At 39.2% G+C, this 24,276-nt stretch overlaps 1 pseudogene; it reads left to right on the forward strand.

The window, feature by feature from the left end:
* The first annotated feature begins 20,727 nt into the window (after window positions 1-20,727).
* On the forward strand, window positions 20,728-21,908 carry LOC102489474 (ER membrane protein complex subunit 2-like; annotated as a pseudogene).
* Window positions 21,909-24,276: the final 2,368 nt, after the last annotated feature.

Below are 24,276 nucleotides of genomic sequence, written 5' to 3' on the forward strand. Positions count from 1 at the left end.
AACGAATACCTCAGTCCTGAAGAGGAATCCGATGAATGCATCACAGAATCCACTACAGGACACTATTCCAATTGTCTGGCCAAGAGGTGATGATAATTTGTATGAGGATGGTTGTAGGGGAGATGGTGAGAAGTGATCAGAATCAGGATATGTTTTTAAAGTAAAGCTCATAGCATGATTTTCAAATGGATTTTATAGAATGATCGTGATGGAAAGAGAGATGTCAAGGCTGACACCCAGCAACTGGAATGGGGTTGACATTTATTGAAATAGTGAATACTGGATGATAAGCAAGTTTTGAGAAGATAAATCAAGAGTTTAGTTTGAGACATATTAAATTTGATATGCTTTATCATCTCCAAGTGAGTTCAGAGGAGAGATCAGCACGAGAGATGTAATTTTAGGAGAAAACCACAGAATTGGCCTACATCACTTTAGGACAGTAGTTCCTAACCTTTTTAGCACTAGTTTTATGGAAGACAGTTTTTCCACGGTCTGGGATTGGGAGAGGTAGGCTTTGAGATGATTCAGGTATATTACATTTGTTGTGCACTTTATTTTTATTGTTATTATGTAGTAATAATAAGGGCCATACTGGTCAATAGCCCAGAGATTGGGGACCTCTGCTTTCAGGAGTGGATATGGACAAAAACACCAAGCTCTGAGGCACTCCATTAATTCTTCAGATCAGAGAAAGCAAAAGCTTGGGACCTGACACCTGGTAGGTGTCCAGTGCATAGTAGCTAGCCCTGGAGGTTTTACACAGGCAGAGGAACTCAGGCTAGAAAGTACTAAGAGTGCTGGGAGGGCAATTACTGGACATCACCCTTCCTGGTTTTCTAACTGACCCACATTCATCCATGCCCCTTCCTGGCCCTTGGTTTCTTCTTCTGTAAACTAAGGGCTTCTTTCATTTCTAACACTCCACAACTATTATTCAGAGTTGGAATTATTAGAAAACATGTATGCAAGTATCACTGAAGTCATGTGGACTTAACATTTTTAGATTTCTTTCTTTTCTTTCTTTTTTTTTTTTAACTGTGGTAAAGTATAGATAATGTAAAATTTATCAGTTCAGCTTTTCTTTTCTTTTTATTTTGCTATAGGGTCTGTGTGCTCACTAGAGGGTGGGGAGGAGTGAGAAATTCCCAGGGAGGGAGGGTGGCCATGTAACAATCCTTTGGGGACTTGGGGCATGTATACACATGCACCAGTGTGATTTTTAAGCCACTGTGTGTGGAACTTGAACAATGAAGTTGGCCATATGGACTCCAACTACCTTAACCTCCATGCCACCTGCTGACCCCATTTTAGCCATTTTAAAGTCTATATTTAAATAACATTAAATACATTCAACTATCATCACTATCCATTTCTAGAGCGTTTTATCATCCCATTTTGAAATTCTGTACCCATTAAACAATAACTCTCCATTTCTCCTTTCCCCCAGGCCCTAGTAACCATATTTCATTTTCTGTTTCTACTAGTTTGACCACACTGGGTATCTCGCAAAAGTGATATGATACAGTTTTCTTCCTTTCGTTTCTGGCTTATAACATCTTCAAGATTCATCCATGTTGAAGCATGTATCAGAATTTTGTTCATTTTTAAGGCTGAATAATATTAATCATGTGGATTTGAAATCACAAGACCAGTGCCTGAATTCTAGCTTGTCTACTTATGAACTCATGTGTCCTTGGACATGCCCTCTGCTTCTCATTTCCTCATCCTTAAATAGTGAAACTAGTAGTTACCTCACAGACGTGTTGGATGGAGAATTTTATATAATGGATGTGAAACCTCTTTAGAAAGATTATGATGGTATAGCTACTTTTAGCTGTGAGTGCTCACTAGGTTGTCTGCCAGGAGTTGATTCTTTTCTCTTGGCCACCCTAAGGACAACTTCCAAGCAATTCCTTGGCCTGGCTGCTTAGTTGACCCAATTCACTTATCACGACAGTGAAATAAATGGACTTGGTTGTGTTTCTGTCAGCTTCTCTGTGTGTCACTCAGCATAGCCTGAGATAAGGAGCCTATGTCTCTGATCCAGACACTTTGGACCTGGGTGCCTTCATCTGCATGCCCAGGAAAGTACAATCCCTAAAGGCTGGAGAAAACCCTCCTTCTTTTGAATTTTTGTTACATTCTAAAGTAACAATTAGCTGTCTGTTCCACGAGGTCATTCCACCTTGGAGAGGCTGGTAGAATGGATTAGGGGGAGGTGACATGAGACAGCATGGCCTGAAAGTCTGGAGCCCTATGGAGCAGATGGGATTGTCTATGGATTTTCTCTGTGAGAATGAGGAAGACACTTCACCTCTCTGGGTTGGATACCTTTCTCTGTGTAATAAGAGGTGGGACTTGAGGACTAGCCAGGTCATTTCTGGTTGTGGCCTTTTATTATTTATAATTTATGTGTGAATTACCATCCCACTTTCTGTTATCCCCACTTTTTATGTTTTACTTATATCTGAGAGCTACTCACTTTAGGTTCAGCTTATACTTGATCCTTATTCCTAACTTTGAGCCTAATCTTCTCCCTCCTCCCCTTTCACTCTGACTCCCTTCTGGTCTAATTTCCTGCTGTCTGTAGTGGTTGGCTTTAGAAAAAAAATCTGTTTACGGGAACCAGCAGTTAGCGTAATGGCTATGTTGCTGGACTCCCATGTAGTCGACCGTGGTTCGCATCCCGGATCCGTTGGCTTAAAACTCACGCCGGCCGTGTGTGCATGCGCGACCAAGATCCCGAGAGGAGAATGGAGGAGAAAGGATTGTGGCATGGCCATCCCCCCTGGGGGGTGATTTCTCACTTTCTGTTTCTATGTCTCTCTCTGTCTGTCTGGCGAGCACACATGCCCTATAGCGAAAAAACCTCTCTAAAAAAAAAAAAGAAAGAAAAAAGAAAAAAATCTGTTTTCCTGATGCATAGTGAAAGATTACTTTCAGTTCATGGCTTTAGTTCTCATTTTACACGCATTTTTAGAAGAGTGAACTTCAAAAGAGTCATCTTCTCACAATAGAGTCTGACTCAGAGTTGGAAGACAGGCTCAAAAAGCAAATGGGAGGCCAGATTATGTAGGCTTCCAGAAAGAAGGCAAGGAGTTTGAACTTCATCCAATGGCAGCAGGGAGGCACTGATGATCTTTGATCTGCACCTAAGTTGTATCTTCAAGTGGTCTTTCAGGCAGCTTTTTGAAGACTGGATTAAAGTGAGGAGAGAGCAGAGGCAGGCAGAAGAGTGAATCTAGGATCTAGCTGAGAGAGACCAAGCAAAGTAGCAGTAGAGATAAAAAGGAAAAGACTGATCTGAAAGGTTTTTAGAAGAATCAATTGGACATAAGCCCCACTGAATCTGGGGATGAGAAGGGAGTTGAAAATGGCATGGACATTTCTAGGTGCACAGGCTAATGCAGTTGTGCCTGTGGCTAACATATGAAACACATGCTCTGCTCTTCTCCTCCAGTTTCCTACACTGCAGCAACCCGAATTTGCTCTTGCCTTGGAGCTTTTGTATTTGTGGATCTCTGTGCCTGGTTTTCACTTACTCGTCACATCCTTCAAGAGGTTCCTTTGACCACTCTGCCTAAAGTAGTCCCTCTACCCAGCTCATCTCCCACTTCAGGTCTTTATTCACAGAAATGCTCTCTAGCTGAAATGCGCTCATCTGTGTACTTGTTTGCTTCCAGCAGGTTTCAAGTTTCTCATGGGGAGGTGTCTTGTCTGTTTTGTTCATGACCGTGTCCCTGGCATCTAGAATAAGGCTTGACTCATAGCAAGTACTTAATAATTATAACTTGAATGCAGAGGAAAGAAAGCGAGGAAGGGAAACCAGGAAGAAAGAAAAGAAAGAAATGATCTAAATGAAGAAAAGTAAGGGAGAGAAGGAAGAAGGGAAGAAATGAATGAAAGAATGAAGGAGAGGGAGGATCAAGAAAGAAGAAAGACTGAAACCAGATGTGGTAGATTATTTCCAAAGGTGTCTGCAACCATAGCTCCCATCTTTTATGCCTTTTTCATTGAAGCTTGCTGCTCTTCTCATCAAGTTGAGTTTGTTTTCGCACTTTTGCAATGCCTCTTCTTGGAATAGGCTCTTGAGATCATTACGCCATGAGAAAGCCCAAGCCACCTGGAGAGGACCTACAGAGGCAAACTGAACACTCCAGTCAACAGACCAGCTGAGCCCAGCCCAGCTGAATGTAGCCACATGTGTAATCCCAGGCAAGAATCATCCAGCCAAGTCACAGAGTTGTGAGAAATAATAAATCGTTGTTTTAAACCACGAAGTTTCTTTCTTCACTGTGGGCTATGGGTTTAAGGAACTAGTGGGCATCCAGATGGAGTCGTACAATAGGAATTGAATATAAAGAATATAGTTGAATGTATGTATATATATATACATGTGTGTATATCTATATATGTGTGCATGCATACATAAGTCTTTATATATTTCTCTATATACATATATATACCTAACGTGAATAAGAAAAGAGGATTGTTTTGTTTCTCTCTTTATAAAGAAAATTGTAACAATGATATGTTTTCTTGTTCTCACCCTGAAAATTTTTCAGACGGAATAATGGGGACAGTAATAGATGAAAGAAGGACTCCACATTTAGTATGATGTTTTTTAAAGGGAAAAAATACATCTCTATTTTCATTATCCTATAATTGTAACTTAGCATTTCTTTAAAATTATTGAACTCAGGCAACAAACAATAGTAGTGTTAGCACCTCCTATGACTTAGACATAAGATTCTCATTAATACTGAAATACAGATGTTGAGCAAATTTTCATATACTTCTTAGCTACTCTTACCTCATTTGGAAATATGTCTATTCTGATCTTTTTCCCATTAAAAAAAGTGAGTTATCTGTTTTCCTACTATTTAGTTGTGAAAAATTTTCATATATTTTGTAAACTAACTGCTTATTAGATATATGATTTTCAAATATTCCTCACAATCCATAGGCTGCCTTTCTGTTCTGCGGATTATTTCCTGGATGTGTTTTTATTTTTAAGTTTTTTATTTATTTGCGTATTTTATCTTTTTTATTGTGTATAAGGTCTATGACATGATGTTGTGATATACATATACATAGTGAAATGATTGATACTGTGAACCAAATTAACTTGTTCATCATCTTTTATATACTCTCAGCAAATTCTCAGTATACAATACACTGTTAGCTGTAGTCCTCCTGGTGCACATTAGATCTAGACATGAATTCTACTTCCTTCTTCACCCTGTCCCTGATAACCACATTATTCTATTCTCTGTTTCTACATATTTGGCTTTTTTTTTTTTTTTTTTTTTGCTGTAGGGCACTTGCACTCACTGGAGAGATACAGAAAGAGAGAGGAAGAAGGAGAAAGAAAATGAATGAGAAATCACTTCCTGAAGGGGATGACCATGCCATAATCTTTTCCCCTTTATGCTCCTCTCAGGATTTGGGCATGTGTGCACATGTATCCAGTATGTTTTCCAAACTGCCTGGTCTGGGAATTGAACGTGTAGTCAGCGATATGGGATCAAGCTGCTTTAATCATTATGCCACCTGGCTAGTCCTGTATTTGATTTTTTATTTAGTGTCTGGCTTATTTCACTTACCATAATGTCCTCCAGGTTCATTCATATTGTTGTAAACAGTAGGATCTTCTCTTTTAAGGGCTGAATAGTATTCCATTTGCGTGTGTGTGTCTACTATTAACGTGTAGCTTACAGATTTACAATCTTATATGCTGATATGCTACTAGCTGTGCCACAGAGGCTGAGCATTTGTTCATTTATTGATTTCATAAGCAAGAGAGAACTGAGAGAGAGAGGCACCTGTAACATGGTATTCACACCATGATCCATCATCTGTGTCAGCCAGCCTTGATCATGGGTTCACACGTGTACATCTGGCATGTACAAGAAAGTCTCAGCACGTAAACTGAGATTTTCCCATATGGGTCCGGCTGTGCTACCACCAAGCTACCGTTTGACTTAGGTAAGTCTATTTTTAATTTGGGGGAAACTCCACACTGTTTTCCATAATATTGTGCCAACTTAACATTTCTATCAACAGTATATAAGGGTTCCCTTATCTCTAATCTTTGCCTACACTCATTATCCCTGTCTTTTTAATAATTGTGTTCCGAAAAAGTATGAGATGCTATCTCATTGTAGTTTTAATTTACATTACCCTGATGATTACTGATGTTGAGCAAATCTTCATATACTTCTTAGCTACTTTTATACCTCATTTGGAAATATGTCTATTCTGATCTTTTGCCTGTTTAAAAAAGTGAGTTATCTGTTGTCCTACTATTGAGTTGTGCAAATTTCTCATATATTTTAGACACTAACTGCTTATTAGATACATAATTTTCAAATATTCCTCACAATCCACAGGCTGCCTTTCTGTTCTGTGGATCATTTCCTTGTTGTTCAGAAGCATTTTAGTTTGATATAGTTTCACTTTTTATCTTTACTTTTATTTCCTGAGCTTTTGGTGCAATATCCAAAAAAAAAAAAAAAATCATTGTCAAGACCAATCAAGGAGTTTTCTCCATTTTTTTCTAGGAGTTTTACAGTTTCAGGTCTTATGTTTAGGTCTTTAATCCATTTTAAGTTGATATTTGTGTATAGTGTAAGATAAAGGTCCAATGGCTTTCCTTTTTTAAAAAAATACATGGCATTCAGTTTTCCCAGCACTATTTATTGAAGAGACTATCTTTTTTTCCACTGTGTTTTTTTTTTTTTTTTTTTTTTGGGGTTTTTTTTTTTTTTTTTGAGAGGTTTTTGCTACAGGGTGCGTGTGCTCGCCAGAGACAGAAAGCAAGAAATCAACCCCTGGGGGGATGGCCACACCACAATCCCTTCTCCTCCATTCTCCTCTCGGGATCTTGGGCACACACGCACATGCACCCGGCATGAGTTTAAGCCACCGGGTCCAGGACTTGAACCGCGGTCAACTACATGGGAGTTCAGTGACATAGCCATTATGCTAACTGCTGGTCCTTCCACTGTGTCTTCTTGATGGTCTTGTCTAAAATTTGGTTGAATGGCCAGCTCCGTAGTGTGGTGGTTAAGCAATATGCTTTGGAAGTCAGATCTCACATGACTGATCATGGTTTAAATCCCAGTCCTGGAAACTTGAAAAACAAACTGGGAAAATGTACATGTATGCTCAAAATTCTGAGAAGATGGAAGAATAAAGAATTGTAGTGTGACTATGCTCCATTGGGAGGGTTGGAGGAGGGAATTTCTCTTCACTCTGGTGAACTCATGAACTCTCTGGCAATAAAAATAACAATTTTTTAAAAAGAACGAGATAAATTTTTGTTGTGTTTTTATCATGGAAAAAAGATGCATGTCAAATGCGTTTTTTGCAGCTATTGAAATGATCATGTGATTTTTACCTTTCTTTTTTTTAATGTGGCATATCACATCAATTTATTCAGGTATGTTAAATTGATCTTATATCCTGGGGATAAATACCTTAATTATTATGTATATCTTCTGATGTTTGAAAGTATTGCTCTGCTTCTATTTTTTGGAAAGAGTTTAAGAAGGATTGATACTAATTTTTTAAATATTGGTAGAATTTAGTTCTGGTCCTGAGCTTTTCTTTGTTGGGAGGGTTTTTTTGTTTGTTTTTTATTTTCCCCAATCCAAATTTTTCCAGAAGGTGCATGCATTCATGAGAAAGGAGAGAGAGAGAAAGGGGAGTGTGATAAAACACCCCTGGTGGTAAACGGGTATGCCATAGTCCCTCATGCTCCATTTCTCATTTCTTTTGGAATTGGGGGCATGCACACACACATGCCTAGTGTGGTTCTCAAGCTTCCTCATTTAAGACTCGAACCATGCAGCCAGGATTGTGGGATCCAGTCATCTTAACCACCATGTCATGGGCTAGCCTTGTTGAGAGTTTTTAATTACTATTTTAATCTTTTTCATTGTTTTGGTCTGTTCTAGCTTCAGTTTCTCCTTCATTCAGTTTTGGTAGGTGGTTGTATGTTTTTAAACATTTAACCATCTCCTTTAGGTTATCCAACCTATTGACAGACAAGGGGACTTCGAAAAGTTAATGGAAAAATGGAATTGCAATGTGAGTTAATTTTGGTACAAAGTTTTGAAATCCATGCATAGTTTTTCATGAAATACACATATCATAAAAAAAAAACTATGGATATATTTCAAAATTTTTTGTCAAACTGAACTTCATTAGACCCAGCCAGAAATTCTACATGCCTCTCAAAACGGTGCGCTTGTCCAAACCACTGCCTTTGTTCTCTGTGACACCCAGGACATAAAGTGTGCCAAGTCCTATCAGTATCTCAAGATAGGTGGGATAAAAGCCAGTCCCTAGAGATGCAGCCGGAAAAATTGGGGGTGATAGATGTGTGTTCCAACTTTTTCAGTCTTCTAGGAGAAGCTCAGAGTTGGAGTTCATCTTCCATTCAGTCTGCACTATGCTGGAGAGCAAATCTGTGGCAAATAACTGCACTCTCATTCAGACCACATACTCTGAGCCTGAGGGTATAGTCACTGAGAGTACATTTGTTGTAAGAGCACCTTTTCATTCTCTGTGGCCTAGTGGTTCTCAGGAATGCCTAGTCCTGTGAACTCTCACCTAAGTGATTAAGGAGGCATTCCTATAGGTGAAAGCTATAAAAGATGGCATGCTTGATGCATGCACAAACTTCTTCCAGAGAGAGTCTACAGACCTTGATATAGTGCCGAAGTGAGCCGGAAAGTAGAGACAGGAAGTGCCTACACTTCCATTCAGGGTCTCAGAGGTCTATTGTTTTTCTTCCCTGTGAACTCCCAGATGTAGGCTAGATAGAAGTCTTACTGTGAGGCAGCAGGCGGAAAGGTATGTAAACACCTCCTAGGGACAAATCGAGAGCTGGGCATTTTAGCTCCCTCACATACTGAACCCAGAGGGTATAGGCTGGAAATGCTTCTATGACCATTTAAAACCATCTTGTTCTCTGTGAGCTATGGAGATTTGTCAGTGCAGAGCCCAGTCAACTCTCAGAGTGAAGTGGCTAAGAGGCATTTCTTTGGGTGAGAGCTATAAAGTTGGAGTGCTTTACGTATGATCCAAACACATCACTCTTCAGGGAGAAGATGGGAATTAGTGATTCCTTTCCAGTTGTTAGGTACAGTGCCTGAGGTATGGTTTGTGCTCAGGTGTGCCTCAGTTTTTCCTACCCACTTCTCAGCTGCTTGATGAGTAGAGCCCTCTTAACTAGTTTTAGGTTTTCTCTAAGAGGGAAGTTTATTTGGTACATACATGAGAAGAGGAAAAGTCAAGAGCTTCCTGTTCTGCCAAAACGCTGATGTGGCTTCATCCACTGATTTAAAAAGTATTCTTCACTCTGCCTGCCCAGAGTTTCCATCCCACTGCATTTTGCCTCCCTGATTTCACTCTTCTGCTCTTACAGTTACTCTTTTGACCTGGGTTCAGATAGCACATGCAGAAGGGTAAGTTCCAGGCTACTCTAGTATTCACAAACATGTGTCTAGTGGTTTCACCTTGCAAAGTAATTTTCCCATCATTTATCTCATTTAATCCACATAGCAACTCCATGGCATAGGTTTCAATTTTTTTTTTTTTTGAAAGTGGAAAAACATAAGATCAAACTGAGTCACACAGCAAGTAGGTGGCAGAGTGAAAGATAGATCCAGCAGACTCTAAATTCCTGGGTAAGCACAGTTTCAGCACCACCACACTCATTCCAATAGGACCGCCTCTGAGTTTCTTGGAAGCTCTTTAAAAAACAAACAGAGAATGACCTTTGTCTTGAGCCATTCATTGTCTGTCACAGGATACAGGAGATATCATCTTTGGGCAAGGTCTTCACCAATCTTGTAATTTAAGTAAAACTTTCATGCTAATTTCTTCTCTCTCTTAGTGTTAGTCCTGGCTCCTGGGAAAGGAAAGGAAATGCTTTCACACTTTATAGACAACCTTGGCTTCAACCACATAATTTGCTCCATTTTTTTCTCCTACAAAATAAGAAAAAGCAGATGCAAAGGCTCCTCTGTTTCTCTTTAAAGGAATAAGGTAATAGATGTTTTGCACATTTTAATTTAGCACATTTAAAAGAATCAAGAGTTGATATTTTTAATTGCAAGATTATTTCTGATAAAAATTAATGTGGAATAAGCTAAGACTTCTTTTGAATATCAAGAGGCAAAAGCAAGGCTCTAGAAGTCTTTTTGTAAACCTCAGCAAGGCTCCTGGTTTCTCTAAGACCAGCCAGGTACGGCTTGAGATTCTGGCCCATTCTGGCATCACAGACACACAGGCCACATTTAGAATAATTTGGATAGGACAGGATGAGAGTGTAATGGGTATCTTCTCACCGGGCCTCTCACTTCTGCAGTTCTCTATCACAAGATGAAAGGCCACACCTGACTCTCCTTTTCCCTTGTTGGTCTCCCATCCTCATTTCTTGACTGTTTTGAGCTTGTTCTTACTATGACTTCCCCAATCCTTTCCATGCACCTCAGTGTCCTTACTTTTAAGTAAACAACTCCCCATTTACTGTCCCCCCCCATTGGCTGTGATTTAGATACCCTATGTGGACTTTGCAGTGGAAGCTACTCATTCTCCCATGTCCCGTGCATTAGGGGGCTGTGAAAGGGATTGATATCGCAAGATCTTCTCTTAAGTTTCCAGACATTACCCTTTATCACCTTAAAATCACTATTTATTTTAAGTTTCATTCTATGTGACTATATAATTTACTGTTTCTTCTATATACTGTCATGTACTAGCCTTGCAGTCACTGTTTTTCACTTATAAAAACTTTGGCTCCTGATTCATGATCTTTCTTTCCATCTCACTCCTGTCATCACCCTAGGAGATTTCAGACAAGAATTAATCATCCAACATTCTAGTCTCATAATTCTGGAACTTCTATTTCTTCTTAAAATTTTAATTGCCAGAGGGGATGTGTGCTTGTCAGAGAGAGGGAGTGAGAGAGAAAACACAACTTCAATGGGGCATGGTCATGCTGCAATCCCTTTTCTATTTCTCCATTCTTTGGGATTTGGGGCATGCATGCATGCATGCCTAGCATGTTTCTTAAGCCACCAGGACCAGGATTCAAGGGCATGCATGCATGCATGCCTACCATGTTTCTTAAGCCACCAGGACCAGGATTCAAACCATGGTCAGCCATATGGCATCTAATTCTGTTAACCACTGAGCTACAAGGCTGACTTTGAACTCATTTCTAGAAACAATTACCTTGCCTCTATTTCAGTCACATACTCAGGACCATCTGCTAAAAGAGTTTCCTCCTGACATGGTTTGAATATGTCCCCCTCAAAGCATGTGTTGGAAACTTAATCCCTGGTGCAATAGTGTTGGGAGAGGAGGCCTCATGAGAGGTCAGGTTACTGCAGAGTGGATTTTTTTCTAAAATGATGAGTTTGGCTTCCTTCTCACTCTTTTTCACCTTTTCTTTGCCCTTCTGACATAGATGAGACATCAAGAAGGTTCTCAACAGATGTGACCCCTTGATCTTGGACTTTCCAGCCTTTAGATCTGTGAGCTAATACATTTGTGTTTAGTATAGTTTACCTAGTCTGTCATAGTCTGTTATAGCAGCACAAAATGGACCAAGACACACTTCGGAATCTTCAGCCTCTTTCTAGTTTCATCATGCCCTTACTTCCTGTAGGCTCTTGGTCCCTACATTTTCTCTCCATCAGTTGCCTCTCTCTCAGCCTTTGTTTCTTGTTTTCCTCCTTTAGACTCCATGATTTATCACCCTTTATTTCTATGCAACTCACTGAACCTTTACCAATCTCCTTGAGTTCCACACACAACTGCCTACACATCATATAAAAGAACTTCAAAAATATATGGAAGATGGAAGGGACCAGCAGTTAGCGTAATGGCTGTGTCGCTGGACTCCCATGTAGTCGACGGCGGTTTGAGTCCTGGGCCCAGTGGCTTAAACTCACGCAGGGCGCGTGTGTGTGTGTGTCCAAGATTCCAAGAGGAGAATGGAGGAGAAAGGAACTGTGGTGTGGCCATCTCCCCTGGGGGGTGATTTCTCACTTTCTGTCTCTCTGTCTGTCTCTGTCTTTCTGGCGAGCACATGTGCCCTATAGCAAAAACCTCTCTAAAAAAAAAAAAAAAAGTTTATGGAAGATGGAAGTAAAGGTAAAGTATGAGTTTAGACAGGTGTGAAAATGTATTGAAGTCTATGTATACTTTACTAATATATTTTACAAGAATTTTTTGAATACCCCTTGTATTTCTAGCAGTAGAGTATGTCTTTTATCCACTGAGAAAATTGATCCCTCTGCTATTATCTCTCTCAAATCTCTCTCAAGTTACCTTCAATAAAAGTGACTGCATTGCCTCTTTTTTCCTCAGTCTAATACAATGCGTTTTCTCCATGACAGTTTTTCCCACATCCATACTTGTTCTTCCAGTCATGACCTCTCTTTTCTCCTATAAAGTCTTCTCCTTAAGGATATAGAAATGGTCAAGTGTCTCCTGAATAACAAAACAAAACAAAAATAAACAAGCAAACAAAAACTAAAAACTTTCAAAGAACAGAATTGCCTTTACCCCATGTTCACCTCTAAGTAGATATCCTCTTATCCAAATATGCCAGAACAATTGCCTGAACTCATTGCTTCCTTTTCTTACCTTCCTGCCATGGTTTGTCTTCTCAGTCTAATAATTCCACTGAAACAGCTGTCACTAAAATCAATAATTGCTTCCTCGTTGCCAATTCAAATAGGTGTTTTTCAGTTGCTATATTACTAAAAATCTTCACATAATTTGACATTGCCAACTATACTTTTTCTCCTTTTTTTATTGAGTTTTTTTTTGATAGACAGATTTTTGTTATAGGGTGTGTACAGTCACTGGAGAGACAGAGAGACTCAGAGAGACAGAAAGCAAGAAATCACCTCAAGGTGGAAATCACCTCAGGGTGGATGGTCATGCCTCAATTCTTTCTCCTCCATTCTCCTTTCAGGATTTTGGGCACACATGCACACATGCCTGGTATGAGTTTCAAGCTACCAGGTCTGGGACTTAAACCATGGTTGACCATGTGGGAGTCCAGCACATTATCTACTATCCACCTACTGGCCCCCATACTTTTCCTTCTTGAAACTAGATGTTCTTGGCATCTGGAACATACATCTTTCTGATTCTCATAGTATTTTGCAATTCTATCTCTGGTTCTTTCTTTCTTTTTAAATTTTGCTATAGGGCACACGTGCATGAGAGAGAAAGTGAGTGAAAGAGACAGAAAGTAAGTGAAAGAGACTGAAAACACTCCCCAGAGGGATGGCCACACCACAATCCCTTCTCCTCCATTCTCCTCTTGGAATTTTGGGCAGATTCTATGCACACCCACATGCCTGGCACCATTTTCAAGCAGCTAAGTCTGGCACTCAAACCACACAGTTGGCCATGTGAAATCCAGCCACCTTAACCATAATGCCACTGGCTGGCCCACTCTGGTTCTTTTTATGCTTCTCTTCCTCTTACATACTAGAAGTCTGGAGTTTCCCATTGCTTCACACTTTCCCTAGGTGACCTTTTTCACCTCTGTGACTTCTATAAACACCTATAAGTCACTAACTTGAGAATATCTCTCATTTTTACTTCTCCCTGCATTTCAGAGTCAGGGGTTCAACTACCTTCTGGATTGCTCCAAATCACCCTTCATGAATTCTGAAATTTTGTCATCCTTGTGCAAATGACTTGCAGAAACTATAAAGTCATCCTCAACTTCTCTTCTTGTGCAGGATTACTTTGGCAATATTGGGTCTTTTATGATTCCAGACAAATTCTACGATTGTCTTTTCTAGATCTGTGAAGAATGTCTCCGTGTAAGAAGAGTAGACTGGGTGGCATCTCACTTCCTGACCCCCAAATATATTATAAAGCTGTGATCATCAAAACAGCATGATATTGGCCCAAAAATAGACAGATGGTCTAGTGGAATAGAATAGAGACCCCAGAAATAAACCCTAAAACATACAGCCAAATGATTTTGGACAAAGGATACCAGTCAATCCAGTGGGAAAAGGAAAATATATTTAGCAAATGGTGCTGAAAAAACTGGGTATCCACCTGAAGAAAGATGAAACTGGAGCTCCATCTTTCACCATTAACAAAAATCAACTCAAAATGGATCTAAGACCTCAAACTATAAAACTACTGGTGAAAAACACTGGGGAATCTCTGGAAGACATTGGGGTAGACAAAGATTACCCATGTAAGACTCCCAAAGCACAGGAAATAATCCCAAAAATAGACAAGTGGAATTACATCAGATTAAGAAGTTTTTGCACAGCAAAGAACCCAGTGATTAGTGCAAATCAATAGCCCTCAGAATAAGAGAATATTTTTGTAAATTATGCCTCAAGTAAGGGGCTAATAACCAGAATACACAGGGAACTCAAGTGGCTTACCTGAAAAAGAAAAAAAAAAAAGATTAACCCAATTAAATGATAGGAAAATGAACTGAACAAAAACTCTCTAAGGAAGGCATACAAACAGCCAAAAAGCAAATGAGAGGAAATGCTCAACATTCCTTCTCATAAGGGTGATGCAGATTAAAACCACAATGAGATACCACCTAACTCCTGTCAGAATTGCGAAGATTAAAAATACAAAAAATGATAAGTATTGTCACGGTTGTGGTGAAAGGGGAACTCTCCTACACTGTTGGTAGGAATGTAAATTGGTCCACCCACTGTGGAAAACAATATGGAAGTTCCCAGATCTACATAAAGATCTACAAATAGAACTACCACATGCTCCAGCAATCCCACTCCTGGGTATCTACCCAAAGGACAGGAGAATGCTCGGTCAGATAAGTGCTTGTACATCATTGTTTATTGTGACATTATTCATAATTGCTAAGACATAGAACCAACCCAAATATCCACGAACAGGTAAATGAAATGAAAAAAATGTGGCACATATACTCTATGGAATACTATTCAGCATAAAAAAATTACCCTTACATTTGACAGAAAATGGTCAAATATGGAAGATTTATTACTGAGGGAAGTGAGCTAGATTATGAAAGATATTATATGTCTCCACTTAATATATACTGACTGTCTGCAGTCTATGGCAGAGACTGAAAGATTGGAGGACATAAAAGCAGTGAAAGTAGTTACAGACAATGGAGACAAAGTGGAAGGAGGGTGGGAAAAGGGAAGGGTTTAGGGAAGGAAATCAGAGAGAGAAAATAGAGAGGCAAGACATTTGTGGAACACAGAAATGGTTTACTACCTTTTGATGATAATATGTATAGTATTCTCAACTGGACTGGTTTGAGATGTATTTCATGTTGGGTAAATTCTTTTTATAAGCCAAATGATGTATAATGATCAAATGTTTAAAAATAATAATAATAAAACAGAGGGAGAAAGGGAAAGTTGGTATAAGCATACATGTATGCATGACCTGTATTCAGTTAATAGTAACCATTATTTTCATTAAAGCTAAACTTGTTTTTATAAAGAACACTAAGGAAGAAAAAAAGGTATAAATAAATGTTAGGGCTAGATTATGCAGCACTTGAATTACAGCTTACAAGATTGAGGTTTGGTTTAGACAATAGGGAGTCTTTGAGGGTTTTTGAGTAGGAACATGACACAATTACAGATGTGCTTTATGAAAATCCATCTGGAAGCAGTGTGTGGAATCAGTTTGAAGGGAAATATCAGGAGGCAGAAGAATGAGATAAGCAGCTATTGTTTTTTAGTTCAGTGAGACCCGATGAAGTCTGACCTGATTCAGAATAATTGAGATGAAGAAGAGGTATATTGTTGGACCAAAACTGGCAAGATGGCATTAAAGATAGCTCACCTTTGGGACCAGCAGTTAGCGTAATGGCTATGTCACTGAACTCCCATGTGGTCGACTGTGGTTCGAGTCTCAGACCCAGTGGCTTAAACTCACACCAGGCACGTGTGGTTGCGTGCCCAAGATCCCGAGAGGAGAATGGAGGAGAAGGGATTGAGGCATGGCCATTCCCACTGGGGGGGTGATTTCTCTGTCTCTCTGTCTCTCTCTGTCTCTCTGGTGAACGCACGTGCCCTGTAGCAAAAAACCTCTCCAAAAAAAAAAGGTAGCTCACCTTTGTGACTAGGAATTATGGTGCCTTTTATTTTTAAAGTGGCAAGCATAGACAGGAAAGTGGGTTCACAAGAGTCTATAATTTAATATTGAATCCAGATATTTCAAATGCTGTGAAGCTATTCAGGTAGAAAGATCCAACAGGCACTTGGGTACAATGACTATCAATACCATGATGATTATCAAAATTTTGATATACCTCATTGGACTTGATTCCTATTAGGTTGTTGGGAAAGCTATGACCCAGTTTTCTCTGTTTTTCTATGCAAAAATGCCTCATGACTTTCCTGACAATCCAATATTTCACAAGATTCTGTCTGATTCTTTAATGCAACCAGTAGAAACATAGAATTCACCAACAGAAACATTCTTTAGGGCAAACATGGCTAGAGTGTGTATCTCCCATCAAGTGACTCTTTAGTCATTTCCAGCCCACTCCTGTGATAAGTTAATCACATTTGCTTGCTGCTGAAATGGTTTAATCCAGGGAAGATCCCACGCAAACTCCTCTGTCTTTGTAGAGTGCCTATATTCTACTCCCCATCCAAACTGGTTAAATACATAAGCAAATCTTATTCTCATACAACTGTGTTGAACAGTCTGTTCTTTCATTCTCTTTATCAAAGAACTCACCCTGACTGCAGAAGCTAAGCCTCCCCAGGGAAAGTGGTGCTGAGACCTCATGTCATACCCACCTTATCTGTGTTGTACTATTCTATCCTTTAAACTCTCTTTTTCTAGTCCTAATACTGAGGTAGAGATTAATGGTCCATAACACTCAAGTTCCCAGTGATATCTCTCAGAAAGGCTGGACCCACATTAGCAATTTTCCAACTTTTAGCTATCGGACCTTTTGTGCCCCCCTGACTCTGTTCACCATTTTATACTTCACATCCATCAATATCCAACTCAGAGGGGGTTCCACTGTCATTGCTTATTATATCCAGCTTTCTAGGATCTGTATTTTTTAGTGAGACTTTAGTGCAATGATCAATTTATTTGAAAATGTGTATTAGATCAATTGTGTGCAAAACATTGCAGTAGACAATGCCGGAGGCCTTCTCTAGATGTAGGATACCTATTTGTCTTGTTTTCAGATGAGATTAGGGTCCAGTGGAAAGATTTACACAGACATAAGCTAGGTTGAGTAGTGGTGGGTATGAGGAGGATGCATGGAAAGCTGAGCATGAGTTAAATCTGCTAGCTGGCAGCTATAAGACTTAAATTTTATATTGAGGACAGGGTATTTTTAAACCATGCAGGATGGCTGATGGTACAGCTCAAGAAGACTCTGGAGAAGGCACAGGCGAAAGTTCCATTTCAATGTAATCACTGAGGTCCATTAAGTGTAGAGCATCCTTTTTGTTTGAGAGGTCTGGTTGATGGGGTCATTTTGTTTAAGTGAAAACAGAAACACACACACACACATTTAAAAAATAGCGAAAACACCATCTTTAATGATAGATAAAGGAGATCAAGACACTAGGCTCCTGAAGTATTTATGTTTTTGGTGTATATCTAGAGCTCAAGAAAGGTTTTTGTTGTTGAGTTGTTTTGTATTTTGTTTTCAGGCTGAAGATTTCATTAATTCCATTACTGATGGAAGACTCATTTCATGTAACATTCTTTGCATGTAGAATGTACACAAACTCATTATGCATGAAGTTTACATTTTCCTATTGATCCTCATACTAGCCCTGTAAGCAGGGCTGGTCTTAACTAAAAAAATAAATAAATTAAATAAATAAATAAAATCACGAGACTTGCTCCATTTTCTCTCTAGGGTAATTTTCCAGTGGTTAAGGATCATCTTGTGTCTCCAGGGATCAGAAAGGATATGAAGTGAAGAATTTGTAACAGAGCTACAGCAAAACCACAAAAGCTTTCAGCAGTTCTATAATTTTTTTTTTTAATGTAATACTAATGAATTGCTGAGTAAAGCAGGTCAGCTGGGACTAGGAGAGGAACACCTCTGATATTGGAGATAATACTGGAACCCAAGTGCTAAGGAGAAGTTAGATACTCCTGGAGTCATGCAGAAGAATGAAGACTCGTGTTCACAGGTCTGGGGCTAGTGAATGATGGGGCCAAAGATAGGTTCCGTAGATTTGTGACTCTTAGACCACTGAGGTGTCATCTTCTTTTGAAGGGCATCTTCAGCCTCCACTACTTTTTTTTTTTTTTTGAGAGATTTTCACTGTAGGGCGCGTGCGCTCGCCAGACAGACAGAAAGAGACAGAGAGACAGAAAGCGAGAAATCACCCCCCAGGGGGGATGGTCATGCCGCAATCCCTTCTCCTCCATTCTCCTCTCGGGATCTTGGGCACGCACGCACACGCGCCCGGCGTGAGTTTTAAGCCACCGGGTCTGGGACACGAACCGCGGTCGACTACGTGGGAGTCCAGCGACATAGCCATTACGCTAACTGCTGGTTCCCCCGCCTCCACTACTTTTGTCCTTAGATTTCTGTGGCTTGTGTCATTGTTCTGACACAAAAGCAGGAACTTCGGAAAGTTAAAGGAATTTCAAAAAGTTAAAACATCTCCAAGTCCTTAAGTGAGAAGTGCAGCTTGGTAAATTAGGATATAAATATCCCAATCTTGGTGACTAGGCTATGTCTCCTCTTGGGAAGAGTTTTCTTTTTCTAGGGGGAGGGTCAGGAAATGCAGCATCCAATTATCAATAATCAAGTTTTAAGTATTCTAATTTAACACTTTGGAGACACTGGTTCTGAGAACCATGTGTTAAGACAAAACGTGAAACCAGTTTAATCATGGTGTTGATGATGTTAGTTATGATTATGGCTTATGACCCAGGAAAAACATAAATTGTTCCTTCTTTAAACCTCTTGTTTACCTTAGGTATTTAAGAAAAAGGTAAAAGAAAGACAAATTTGCATTTGATTGTTAACTGGAATTGAGACCCAATCCAAGAACTTGTTAGCAGGTTAGCCTGGAGCACTTTTCCTCAAGCTATGGCAGAACACAAGAGCTTTAGCCAAGGTTCAACTCAACATACTTGTTAGCACAAGGACAAACATAAGCTGAGAAAAAGTGAATCATAGCTTAGCTGTGTTGGGACACAAGCTTCAGGCTGACCTGGGCAACATAATAAGACCTTAGGTTTAAAAGTAGCAAGGTGTGGGGATTATAATTGTAGTCCTAGCTGGGAGGCTGAGGTAGGAGAATTGCTACATGTCAAGACCAAATCTTAAAAAGAAAAAAAAAAAGAATAAAGAAAAAAAGAAAGAAAAAGAAGGAGAGAGGAAAGAAAGAAAAAGAAAGAAGGAAGAACAAGAAAAGAAAAAAGGAAAAACAAGAATAGAAAAAGAGAAAGAAAGGAAGAAGGAAAGAAAGAAAGAAAGAAAGAAAGAAAGAAAGAAAGAAAGAAAGAAAGAAGAAAGAAAGAAAGAAAGAAAGAAAGAAAGAAAGAAAGAAAGAAAGAAAGAAAGAAAGAAAAGAAAATGAATCATCTGCATGCCAAACCGGCCTAACCTGACTAGACAGTAACCTCAGTACCATTGTTGCTACCTAGCAGTCTAATTTATCCGTTATTCTCTTTCTCTCTTTCCTTTTCTTTAGAAGTTTTTGTCTTAGGGCACAGGAGAGAGACAAACAGAGACGGTGAGAGAGAAAGTGAGAAAACACCCCCTGGAGGGATGACCACACAACAATCCCCTCTCCTCCATTCTCCTCCTGGGATCTTGGGCACACACATGTAGCGCCTGGTATGATTTTCAAGCCACTGAGTCTAGGACTCAAACTGTGGTTGGCCATGTGATAGTCTAGCAACATAACCATTATGTGATCTACTGGCCCCCAATTTATCAGTTATTTTGTATATCATGCCTTTTGTGTACTGAATGAAAAATCTTTGCCTACTTGGAGGTCTCAAAGATTTTCTTCTATGTTTTCTTCTAAGAATTTATGGCTTTAGTTTTTATGTTTTGTTTTATAATCTATTTCAAATTAATTTTTTTAAGAGAGATTTTTGCTATGGGGCATGTGGGCTTACTGGAAAGACAGAAAGACAGAGACACAGAAAGCGAGAAATCACCCCCTGGGAGGATGGCCACGCAGCAATCCCTTTTTCTCCATTCCCCTCCCAGGATCTTGGGCATGCATGCACATTTCTCTAATGTGAGTTTAAGCCACTGGGCCCGAGACTTGAACTGTGGTCGACTCCATGGGAGTCCAGCGATGTAACCATTATGCCATCTGCTTGTCTCTCAAATTAATTTTTATGTATGACATGAGGTAAGGGTTGAGGCTCATTTTTTCCCCTATTTATTCCTGCACCGTTTGTTGAAGAGTATCCTTTCCTTATTGAATTACCTTGACAACTTTATTGAAAATTAGTTGGCTATATATGTGTAAAGTCTAGTATCTTCCATTGATCCTTTTCTCTGTCTTGACACCATTCCATATTTCCTCGATTACTATAGTTTTATAGTAAGTCTTCTGATCAGGTTAGGTAAGTCATTCAACTGCTTATTTTTCAAAATTGCTTTTGATTTCATAGGTCATTTGTAGTTCCATACATTTTAGAATTAGTGTGATTGCTTCCTTTAAACAAAAAGACTGCTGTAAGATGGCAAGGGTCTTAATGCTTCATGATGTCACTTGCAAAGAAATGTGATATAAAATGAGAAAATTGAGAGAGGGAAACTCACTCAATAGTGAGAAAATGTGGAAGAAAAGGAAGAACGAACTAATAAATATTCATCTAAACTTGGAGATGGTATTTGGGTCATACGCGAGCGGGTGATGATTGCAGCCTTAGACTAGGGGCAGGATCATTTGGCATTATTTTGTGTTCAGGAGTTAAGAAGACAGTTGCCTGGCAGTCACAGTCAAGCAATTAATGGGTATGATATTTGAAGCCATGGAAAGATATGATGATGTTATACAGTTATATGATCAAATTTTACAAGAAGATTCAACTAACATTGATACAAGAAAGACTAACAGTGTTATTCAAAAAGCCCAGGGATAAAATGTGGAGGTCATTCGGGAACTGAACGAATATCTGGAAAAACTGTTGGAGACCAAGAAGGCTGTTATGAGTTTGCAGAACTCTATATCAATAACCATGACTATACAAAAGCTGCCTTTGGTTTAGAGTAGCTGATAATAATTAATCCACACAACCACTTATACTGTCAGCAGTATACTGAAATACAATACGCTCAAGGTGGACTTGAAAACTTTCAAGAAAGTATTTTGCAGGACCAGCAGTTAGTGTAATGGCTATGTCACTGGACTCCCATGTAGTTGACCGCGGTTCGAGTCCTGGACCCGATGGTTTGAACTCATGCCAGGCGTGTGTGCATGCGTGCCCAAGATCCCGAGAGGAGACTGGAGAAGGGATTGCAGTGTGGCCATCCCCCCTGTGGGGGGTTATTTCTTGCTTTCTATCTCTCTGTCTCTCTCTCTGTCTTTCTGGTGAGTGCACGCACCCTATAGCAAAAACCTGTCAAAAATAAATAAATAAATAAAAAGAAATTATTTTGCACAGGCAGTAAAACTGAATAACAGAAATATGAACACTTTACTCGTCCTTTATATGTCAGCAAATCATATTGCTTCTAATCTGAAAGCAAGAGCAAAAATGAAAAAGGACAACATGAAATATGCTAGCTGGGCAGTTAATCAAATAAACAGATTATAATCAAATAATCTGTTTATTTGATTAACAGTTTGCGGGTTGAAGTAAGAAGGAAATCAGGCATTAAAGACATGATGGAGACATTGCAGATCTCCCAATTTTAAGATAACATAACAGGACTGAATTGTGTCCTCCTAGAATTCATATGTTGAAGTCCTAACCCCAACACCTAAGAATGTGATCTTTTAAAGAGGTAATTAAGTTAAAATAAGGTCATTAGAGTGGGCTCTACTCTAGTATAATTCGTGTCCTTATAAGAAGAGAATTTATGGACAGACACACAGAAGAAAGACCATGTGAAGACACAGAGAGAAGATGACCATCTGTAAGCTAAGGATGGATCTTCAAAGTAAATCAACCTGGCTGACATCTTGGTTTCAGACTTCTGGGCTCTAGATTGTGAGGAAAGAAATTACTATTATTTAAGACACCAAAAAAAGTGTAAATCTATAGATAATCTGAAGAAAATTGATATGCTAGAAAGAAAAATTTTGAGGCTTGCAGTTCACGAACATATGTATAGCTCTCAATTTATTTAGATATTCTTAATTTATCAATGCAACATTCTGTAGTTTTCATTGTATAGGTTTTATAAATATGCGTTAAATGTAACCCTAAGTGTTTCTTTTTTGTGTTGTTAAAATTAGTATTGTTTCTTAGATTTTTTTTTTCTAAAATTTTATGGATACTATAAAAAATATGACTTTTCTTTCAGTTTTTTTTTTGCTATAGGATGTGTGAGCTCACTGGAGAGAGACAGAGAGAGACAAAATGAGAGATCACCCCCTGAGGGGATGGCCATGCCACAATATCTTCTCCATCATCCTCTCAGGACTTTGGGCTTGCATGTGTGTGATTTTCAAGATTCTGGGTCCAGGACTGAAGTCATGGTTAGTTATGGAGAGACCAGCACCTTTACCACCACACTACCTGTTGGCCCTGTGGCCAAATTCACATATTAGTTCTAGAATCTTTTTTGTAGATTTCTTAGGATTTTATACACACATGTATTTTATTTTATATGACTTTTTAAATTATAATTTTTTTTGAGAGGTTTTGCTATAGGGGGCATGCACTCGCCAGAAAGGCAGAGAGAGACAGAGAGCCAGAAAGTGAGAAATCACCCCTCAGGGGAGATGGCCACGCCGCAATCCCTTCTCCTCCATTCTCCTCTTGGGATCTTTTTTTTTTTTCTTTGAGAGCTTTTTGCTAGAGGGTGCGTGTGCGCTCCAGACAGACAGAGAGAGACAGAGAGCCAGAAAGTGAGAAATCACCCCTCAGGGGAGATGGCCACGCCGCAATCCCTTCTCCTCCATTCTCCTCTCGGGATCTTGGACACACACTCACACACACCTGGCGTGAGTTTTAAGCCACCGGGTCCAGGATGCGAACCGCGGTCGACTACGTGGGAGTCCAGCCACATAGCCATTACGCTAACTGCTGGTCTCATTAATTGACATATAATAGTTGTACATATTTATGGGGAACATTGTGTATTTTCAATACATGCATACAATGTAGAATGATTACATTAGGGCAATAGGGGCCAATAGGTGGTACGGTGGTTAGGGCATTGGACTCTTGCATGGCCAACCATGGTTTGAGTCCAGGACCTAGCAGCTTGCTTTCTTACTTTCTCTCTCTTTCTCTGATGAGTGCACATGCTCTATAGCAAATCAAAAAATAAAATAATAACAAATAAAAATTTTAAAATTAGGGTAATAAACATTCTCCATCTCACTATTTATCATTATCAACATTTGCTTTTCTAGCAACTTTAAAGTACTGAATTTTCACCAACTGTAATTACTTTACTTGCCATAGCATTCTAGAACTCATTCCACTTACCTACTTGCACTTTTGTATCTGTTAACCAAGTTCTTTCTATCTCCCTGACTCCCTCTTCTTCTCAGCTTTTGGTATCCATTGTTTCACTGTCTACTTCTTCATAACTGAATCTCCTAGCCTCCACAAATGAGTGAGAACATATAGTATTTGTCATTTGTCTTTCAGTGCCTAGCTTATTCACATAACATTATTTCCTTCAGTTTTGTTTTGTTTTGTTTTGTTTTTGTTTTTGTTTTGTTTTTTAGCAGTGATATTGTCTGATTTAGAAAGTGGCCTAATTTTTGTCTTGGGAACTGACCAATACAATTACTATTCCCTTATCTTTGGGAAGTAGTATCTATCTTCCATGATACCATTCATGGTTGGGAGTATGTTGGTTATATGGTGAATCAATAACTGGTAGTCACTTGGACTCTTAAAAGATTTAAATAATTAAAAAGAATATGAAAAAGCTTGATGAATGCTTCTTGGTGTTCTTACTTAAAAGAGAGAGCGACTGGGTAAGAGAATAAAGACCTAAAAGAAAGTCAAGATGTACAGGATCTGATGGGCTTTGCGTTGGGCCAGACATTGACTCACTCAGAAGATGGACTGACTTCTTGAAGCAAATGTGTTTGGGTTGTG

Source organism: Tupaia chinensis, unplaced genomic scaffold, assembly GCF_000334495.1.
Source record: "Tupaia chinensis unplaced genomic scaffold, TupChi_1.0 Scaffold143795_1, whole genome shotgun sequence".
NCBI classification, from domain to species: domain Eukaryota; kingdom Metazoa; phylum Chordata; class Mammalia; order Scandentia; family Tupaiidae; genus Tupaia; species Tupaia belangeri.